We start from the raw sequence: 9,489 nt of genomic DNA, 5'->3' as shown, positions 1-9,489 counted from the left end.
GGACGCCCCGCACCTCCTTTCTCCGCCTCCCGGAGCTCCGCCGCGAGGGCCCACCCTGCAATGGCTCCGAGTCCCCGGAACGAAGGGTGTCCCCGCCGATATGCGGGCGGGCACGCTTGCACCGAGACACGCCTAGCGTGGTGCCAGGCGTGTGAGGAGCGCGCCCAGGAGCGAGCGCGGGAAAGCTGCTGCTACTGCAGCCTTCTGAGAAGAGACTGGCTTAGCGAAGTCAGGACTGCAAGTCACGATTGCAAATAGCCAAATGGGTCATTAACAAGTCCGGGGGCTGGGGCGAGCGCGTCTCCCGCGTTGCGCGGTGAGTTCGATAAAGTGGCAGCAGGCTAAGAAAGTGGATTGATCTGTTGTTGCAAAATCCACGGAACCGGCCTGGGGTTATGGGGTTTGCTGACGATTTTGAGGCCCACCGAGGACTCAGGAAAAGAGCCCTGTTGGGAGGTTTAACCTGGAAAGAGCTCCAAGGTGCCGGGTTGATCTGGACCCACCTCCTAGCTGCGCAGCCAGGGTCACTCAGATGAACAAGCGCCAAATGGGCAAAGGAGAGGGGCCGAATCAAATGAGCAACTTTTAAAAGACCTTGAAACCTAGGCCCTTGAGGCTGGGTTGTCACCTTGACCCGTGAACTGACCGTTTTAAGCATAAACTCGGAAGGCAAATGGTGGGGGAGGATGAGTAAACCAGACAGGATCTGCTACAGACCCATGTCGAGGCACACAGCATAGGAAAAGGTCTGGCTGGGAAAATTGCATAAATGGAATGGCTTCCCTGGTGTCTCTGTGGCTACAACGATGAGCTGCTAACCGCAAGATAGGCAGTGCAGACCCACCAGCAGCCCCAGGGAAACAGTGGGATGAGGCCACTCGCTTAGGACAGATAGACAGTCTCTAAAGGCAAATTTAAGATCCATCTCTCAGAAATCTGCAGGGTAGTTCTACCCTGCTGACAGGGTCCCCATGAGTCTTAATCGACTCAATGGCAGTGAGTTTGATTTTGGGGTTTTCTTTTATTCTCCCAGAAAAGGAAACCTGGTGGCATATCGGGTTACACACATTGGACTGCTAGCCTCAAGGTCAACAGTTTGAAGCTACCAGCTGTTCGGTGGGAGAAAGATGAAGCTTTCTACTCCTGTAGAGTGTTACCATCTCAGAAAGAAGGGGAGGGGCAGTTTTCTTCTTCCCTACAGGGCGCCTGTGAATTGAATGGATCCTGGCAGTGAGCTGGTTTGGGTGTGTAGGGTCAGGTGGGTGGCAGTGGGTGGGTTTTATGAAGCTGCCATCACAGCAGCAGATCTCTTGGGCCCCTCTGTCCACCCCCTCCACTCCTCTCCCACATTTCAGGTAGGGGTATCCGCCTTTTGGAGTGAGTCCATCTCCCTGACTGTAGTGAGCTGCTAACCCCAGCGGTCATAGTTGTAACCCACCAGCCACTTCACAGGAGAAAGCGGAGACTTTTTGCTCCAGATTTATTCTGGGTTTCTGAGACTGTAAATCTTTACATGAGTGCCATTGATTAAAACTCTCTATGTTGTTCAACCATTAAAAAAAAAATCTTTACATGAGCAAATAAAAGCTTCACCTTGTTCCTGGTGGTTTTGAACTGCTGGTGTTGAATCTACACTGCTCCATGCATCATTCACTACACCACATGTTCTTTACAGCCTTGGAAACGGGGGCAGTGCTACAACTATGTCCTATAGGATTGCTAAGAGCAACACTGGCTTCATAGCAGTGAGTTGAACCTGGTTGGATAAGTTACTTAAGCAGCTGGGCCTCAGTTTACTCATCTGTAAAATCCAGATATGATAGCATCCACTCATAGAGCTGTTCGGAGTATTACCCCAACTTCTTGAATTGGTAAATGTTTTGTTATTTATATTTTACCACCATTTAAAAAGATAGAATGAAAAGCCTATTGAACAGAGTTCTACTCTTGACTTCCAGAGAGTTCCACAAAACAAAACAAGAAATGGCCAGAGAGGGGGAGGTGCTTGGCTTAAAGAAAATCTGGGTGAGACTGGTTACTGGGAGGATGTTCAGCAGGAGAATGACAATATTAGATCACATCTGCGCCCGGAAATCATAGTAAGTCCCTGGGTTACAAACATCTGACTTAACAGACAACTCTGACTTGCCCTTGAATGTTACATGAGTTTGCCTTCCCTTTGAAAAGATCCCTGGCAGTGTGGTGGGGTTGTGAGCGGGCTGCTACTCCACGGCCAGCAGTTCTAACCCCTCCAGCAGCTTTTCAAAAGAAAGACGAGATCGTCTGCTCCCCCAAAGATTTACAGCCTCAGATCCCCTAGGGACCAGGAATTCTGTGTATGACAGGTCGCTATGAGTCAGCATCAACTTGATGGCAGTGGATAGAAAAGATTAAACCAACCCCTCTTTGCAACCAACCCTAAAATCTTCATCTCAACCACCTCTCCTTGCTGCACCTGCAGCAGATAAATAATTAAAAAGGCTTCAAAGCTAAGTAAGAATCATATGCATCTGTTCCAACTTACCTACAAATTCAGCTTAAAGACACACCTAGGAAAACAAGTCTGTAGCTGAGGGACTGCCGGTCCATCCTTTCCCCATGTTTGGGCATCCTTTTCGACATCCCTCCCTTCAAAACACCAGGCATTCAGTGGCTAAGCGTCAAGATCTGATTAACCTGCTACACCTCCCAGGGGTCTTTACCTGGTGGTGATGGTGGAGGCGGGATTTGCTTGCTTGCTTTTGAGTTTTTTAATAGCTCTAGGGGAGGAGGAACCCAAAGGAATGAGTCTCTAGGAGAGGAATTGCAATCACTGCAGTTAGAGAAATAAAGAATTCCTCCCCAGTCAACTCACATTACGCCTCCTCTCTTGAGACGGGCCTGTGTACATGGGGTCAAACTCCGCACCACCATCTCCTAGCTCTGTGACCTCCAGTAAATTACGTCATCTCTGGAGGCAGCCTAGATTTCCTCTTGGGAATCCCTGGCTGGTGCAGTTAATGCGCTCAGCTGCTAGCAGTAAGGTTGGCAGTTCAGGTCCACCAGGGACCTGAGAAGAGGCCTGGTGAAAAAGCAGCCATGCAGCACAGTTCTACTCTGAACCCCATGGGGTTACCATGAGTCAGAAGCAACTCAACAGCAGCTGGTGTATTTAACAGGACTGCTCTGAGCATGAAGTGCATGTAAAGGGCCTGTCACCTGGTAGTATCACACACACCTGAGTTCTAGTCATGGACTCGTGCTTCTGAACTATGCAGCTCCAAGGACCCTGTCTGGCCTCACCCTTTGCTGCTAATTATATTCACCTGAGGGAGTTTAAAGTTTCTCGGGGGATGCTGTGGGCTGAAACTGCAAAAAGGGAGAGGAAGTAAGGGAGGGAATAAGAGAGAGAGCAAAGGGGTGAGTGTGGGAAGAAAGAGAAGAAACGCAAAAAGGATCCCCAGCAGCACATTGGGTTAGGCATTGGACTGCTAACTGCCAACGTTTGTGGTTCAAACCCACCACCCACTCCTCAGGAGATAGATTACTCTGCTCCCATAAAGATTTATAGCCTATAGAGCAGTTCTACTCTGATCTACAGGGTCACTATGATAAGGTGACCAGATGTCCTGCTTTTGGCAGGACAGTCCCAATTCTCAACAGTTTGTCCTGCGTCCCGCGGCATTTTTAAAAAGTCCAGATTTTTGAAAAGAATGCACGACAAGCTAGGGTATACGGTTTTCGGCTGCCATGTGGCTATTTTGCCAGGATATGAGTTTTATCAATGGTGTCCCGCTTTACCAATGTTAAAATCTGGTCGCCTTAGCATAGAGCAAATTCAGGTTGAGTCAAGAGAGAGAGGTCAAACTGACCAAGTATCATATTATACCATGACTCAATCCACCATAATCCAGTTTACAATAGTTTCTGTCTGATAGTTAAGCTGTTCGAGTCCCTCACCTGTGGCTAGAGATCTGCCGGAGGCCCAATCCAAGAAGACCACCTGATGGATTTGGGGTTCCCACCATCTTCCACAGCCCTCTACAATTTAAGCTCTGCTACTTTTCCCTTCATCGTGTTTGGATTTTGTTATTGTTATCTTTGAATCACACAGGCTGGTGTGCTTCTTCCCTGTGGACTTAGTTGACACCTCATTTCGATGGCTGCTTGTTTTGAATACAAGCCTTTAAGACCCCAGACACTATTCCAGTTGATAGCTGGAGACATCTGCTTTCTTCAACACACTTTGCTGAAACGCCCTTACCTTCAGTGATCTCTTTGTGAAGGAGAGTATCAAACAGGGCAGTGTTAGAAGAACTGTTCTTGAATTATATGGGAGCCCAGAATCCATTTGCTTGTTCCTGCATTATGAGTGATACATAACACAGGAACTAACTTTAGCAGTCATAAAATGACAAAAACAAAAAGCAAAGCCAGAACCAATAAGATCAACAAAAACAAAACCAAACAAACAAAACACAAAATACATACAAAAAACAAAAGAAATAAACAAAAAAATCCACTGTCAGTCATCCCTTTAAGATATCAGGCGATTGCAATGATAATATCAATGATTTATTCAATGACACAGTAAAGGTATGGTTGATATGAGGAGTTTATGCAAGTATCGCCTCAGAGTTTTCTACAGGTGATGAAATACACATATGTTCTGTGTCTGGGAGCAAGGCAAATTCTGAACAAGATAATGCTCAGGACAATATTGTATTTATCAGTTCCCATTCTGAAAATTACAATGTGCACGCTAGCCACACTTCCTTTAACACTGACAACAAAACAAAATCCTTAAAATAATTTTTCCAAAGCTGCTTCCTGGACCAATCTCATCAATAGGGGTGTGGTGAACTCGCTCTCATCAGAGTTCGATCCAGAAACAGGAGAGTCCAACACAGCCACTCGGTGGACAAGATCTCTCCGAGTCACCCGGCTGACCACTCCTTTCCTTTGCAGGTTTCTTGTTTAAGCTGTTTATTTGGAGTTTTATGACAGTGGGGTACTGGCAGGAAACAGATGGCTCCCTCAAGCTGGGTAATGGAGGAAGTTAAAGAATGAGACAAGGGGCAAGGGCAGGGCTGAGGGAAATGGGTGGACAGTGGCATTCCAGGGGCCAGCAAGGGCAGGAACCCTCGCCACCCCTGAAGGCCAATGAGAAGGAGTGAATCCCAGAAACCAGAGAGGGCAGCTGCACAGCGAGGGCAGCCTGACAGGAGCAGAGAACCCCCAAAGGGTTATGTAGCCCACCTGCACAGTGGGGACCAGCACCCCAACAGAAGCCAGACTGTGTGGTTTGCCTAGGCCAGTTGTGGCTTGCCCCCATTGTTCTGCCTCAGAAGTGTCCCCATTTGAACAATTCATTATTTGGTCACTTGTCCCAGGAGCCTGTTGGGATAGTGCCCCGGGGTCAGCTTCCTGAGGAAGCAGAGGAAAATAGAGAAGGATGGATGGGGAGTGGGGGGTTGGGGGGTTGGGAGAGGGTACCTTGAAGGATGCAGTACAAGCATCCCTTCTGCTCAGTAGCCTTGTCATCCTTTTAAAGTGTGCATTCAGTGAGGTTTGATAGATGCCCAGAGTTGGGCATCCATTGCCGTAATTGGTTTGGGAACATTTTCATGACTGAAAAGAAACCCTGGCCCTATTAGCAACCCCTCTCCATTTCTCTCCAGCTCTACACACCACCACCCCAACCCTACTAATCTGCATTTTCTGTCCCATTTGTCTATTGGGTCAAAGTCATATACTGTATGTGGAATCCTACGACACATGGCCTTTTGTGTTTAGCACCTCTCCCTCAGCTTGATGCTTTCAAGGCCCGCCCATGTTGTAGCATGCATCAGCACGTCCTTCTTTTTCATGGCCCCTTGCTTGAGGGGCCACGTTTTGCTTTTCCATTCACCAGTCGATGAGCATTTTCTACAGTTTGTCTGCTAGAGATAATGCTACTGGGAATCTCCCCACCCAAGCACTCGTGTGGACATGTGTTGTTGTTTTTTTTCATTCTTTCGGGTAAACACCTAGGAGTGGAACTGGCATTTCTGACGATGCTGTGGGTTAGGCTGTTGTGAGGTCAGTGGTTCAAACCCACAGAGAAAGATGCTCAGGAGAAAGGGGAGGAAGTCTGCATACAGAGAGATTGACAGTTTAGGGAACGCTACTGTATAGGGTTGTAATCAGTCGGAATCGACTGGGGCCAATTCTCTATTTAAGCTTTTGAAGAGCTGTTCCTTGTTCTCTAGTAAATGTTTTTTTATTCCATATAATTCATAAGATGTATTACAACAGGAAGTAACGCTGATGGAGTCAACGATCTAGTCACAAAGGTCCACATCATCTGCATCAAGGGACTAGGTGGCCCTGTTGCCCTCTCTCCCCCCACTTAGCATTTGTAGCACAATTGATCCCCCTTGTCTTGCCTACCTTGCATTGCGCACCTTGTGTTGCATACTTAACAATGGGAGTTTTTCCAATTCATTTTAGAACAACTTTATTTTTCAGATGCTTCTTGCATTAAGAGTCCCAGCTAGACAGAACTCTACAGTCTGAATGAGATATTCTGGCTATACATCTGTCCCTTATTAGTTTGGTTAGAAGGAGTCCGTCACTGAGGGTCAGCCTCACGCTAGGATTACTCACAAGTTTTGAATGCTAGCCCTACAAAGCTGTGCTCTTGTGTGCTTGGACAGCACAGTACAGGGAACAGCCCTGGAATCCAGAAAATGTTGAAGCAAGAGCTCAAGCAGCTTAGGATCTGCAGTCTTTGCTCGGCCCACTTCACCCATTTAAGTGACCTGGGAAGCCTAGGCTTTCTCCTCCTGGGCCACCCACCAGTACGCCTGATATTTTGGGAGGTTTTGCTGGAAAGACAACAGGCTTCCTTCTTCTATGCTTGAACTTTCCTTTGAAACCAGAAACAGGAGTGAGAGTGGGAGTGGTAACCAGATGCCAGTATATCAGAGGGACAGTGTGTTAAGGTGGAATGATGGTGGAGTTTGGAGTCAAAGAGACCTGAGTTTTCAAATCTGGGTGCTTCTGTTTCAGCTCTGCCTGTGAGCAAACGACGGGCCCTATCTGTGCCAACCTTGGTAAAAGGCAAAATAGAATCCACTTTTAAATCTTGAGGAGCCCGGTAGCGTAGTGGTTACGCATTGGGCTGCTTACTGCCAGTCAGCAGTTTGAAACCACCAGTGGCTCCCCGGGAGAAAGTTGGGGCGTTCTAGTTCCATAAGGAGCGTCAGCCTCAGAAACCATGGGGTCTTTGGTTTTCTAAATCTTGAGTGGTAAGCGGTTCCGTGCTCGACTCCTAGCCGGAAGGGTGGTGCATTGAACCCACCCAGGGGCCCTGGAAGACGGGCCTGGTGACCTGCTTCTGCGAGGTCATAGCCTAGCCGCAAAGACCCCATGGAGCAGCTCCGATCTGCACCCGCTGGGTCGCCTAACGACGACGACAGTAGCATCTTGAGGAATGGGGTGTCCCTCCCCTGCCTACCCTGTAGTCGGATTGGGAGGGCCATCCTTTGTCACATGCCGCGGGCGGGCAGCCTCCCTCTTTAGCTTCTCAGTCAGGGAGATGATTTGGGGGAACAGAGACGTCTGTAGACTTACTTCTGAGCCTTGAGACGTTTAACCAATTGTTTCAAAGCAGTTCTCCCTTGTTTACTTTTAATAATGGGTTTGTTTGCTTTTAATAATCAGCCTGAGATCCAGCCCTCCTATTTTCTCAACCTTGGGAGCAAAGGGAAGCCTGTGGGCTGGGTCTCAGGGGCAAACTCTGCAGCCACAAGTGGCCAGCGGCCACGGGCAACAAGTGAAAACAGGCTGTGTGCAGCGAAACACCTCATTTGTGGGGAGTAATGATATTTACCTGCGATCCTATCCGGTCTCTTCAAAGGTGGTGCAACTATTACCCGACTAATGCGCCTCCCGGCCCGGCTCCCCGGCTCTGAGGCAGGCAGGGCGGTAATTAGTGGTCAGCCCCATGGCTGACCAGCATGAGCTGGGGGAAGAGGAGTGACATCCTCCTGAGCTGTTCTTCTCGGGTGATCTCTGTAAGACGGGTCCCTCCAGGGGATGCCTCCCATATGAGCCAGTTTTTAGGCTCTCTGTTGATCTTGTCTGCTTGGATCGCTGATTGTAGACGTCTGTCTCTATGTATAGGCCTCAAGGCAGGGGTGGTTCACTGGGAGAATTCTCACCTTTCGTCTGGGAGACCTGAGTTCAATTCCCACCAATGCACTTCATGCCCTACAACCACCTTGTCTCTGTGAAGAAGGTTGGTCAGAGACAGGATTACCCAATCAACCATGGAGGCCCAAGCTGACTCATCAGTAGTGAGCAAGGTCACATGGCTTTTGCCAGGTCTTTGGCTTGTGAAGCTCCCAGACTAAAGAAACTAGGAAGAAGGACCTGGCAGTTTTTTCCCTCCTGCAAAGCAGCCAGTGAAAGCCCTACGGAAAACTCAACCAATCCTGGGATGGGGTGGGAGCAGGTAGCACTCTCTTCCCTTGTGCGCAGGTTGCCTGGGGTCCAGGACCAGCTCCATTTGGAAAGATAAGTTGGGGAAGGGATGGTGCTGTCAGCCCCAGGCAATGACTCCAAAGGGTGTCACTGAGAAAATACAATGTGTTTTTTCAGATGAAGCTTAATCCACCTTTGACCACACATAGGACACAAAGCAGCGATGCTCCCCCATCACTAAGCAAAGGTCCTCACCGCCTCCCATGAACTCGTCCCCGAGACCCACCCACCTCATACCTCCTATTTTCTAGAACAAAATCCAGCCTGGTCATAAAATGAAAACAGATTTGCACCACATTGCTGCCCATAATCCATTTTGGTTTTGTTTTTTCTTTTCTGATAGGGTGCTTATCACTTGGTATTAAATGGTCTGTCCCCTTGTTGGTTATAACTAGTTATTCAAAAATAATATTTTACTGTGTGTTCAGTGAAAGTCTACACAGCAGGCTGGAGTCTCATGGAACAAAGACAACACAGATGACCCAGTGACATTGGCTGCAGTGGCCACCATGTGCCACCACGCCCCTTAGCTCTGCTCTGATGTTACATGTTCAATAATCTGGTTGGTCATAACCATTTATTTGAAATACATCCTTTATCCTGAGTGGAAATCTGTTGGCCAAGTGAATTTTATTCCGGACCTATAACCAAGACACCCCCTTTATTTAAACATGACCTCCCAGAGATGAGATGGCAACCACACAATCCAGTCCTTTGAGTCATCCGGTCTCTTTAACTGTGATTATGATGATGATTGTTGTTGGCTAATATAATAATATTCAAGAGCTGGATGATAAAAAGTCAAATCTAGACAAGACAGTGCCATCAGGGGACTCATTCATGCAAATGGAAAGATCTTTTATCAAGTAATCCCCCTTCCCCTGGGCCCTTTAAATAGCAATCCCCCATCCCGCCCCCATTTTGATTCAATTTCTAGAAATCCCATTTAGATGCATTACTGGACCACCTCATTGCATAAAG

Source organism: Echinops telfairi, unplaced genomic scaffold (genome assembly GCF_000313985.2).
Source record: "Echinops telfairi isolate 266 unplaced genomic scaffold, ASM31398v2 ScPeMD7_1;HRSCAF=3_0, whole genome shotgun sequence".
Lineage (NCBI taxonomy): Eukaryota > Metazoa > Chordata > Mammalia > Afrosoricida > Tenrecidae > Echinops > Echinops telfairi.
This window is presented reverse-complemented; position numbering follows the sequence as displayed.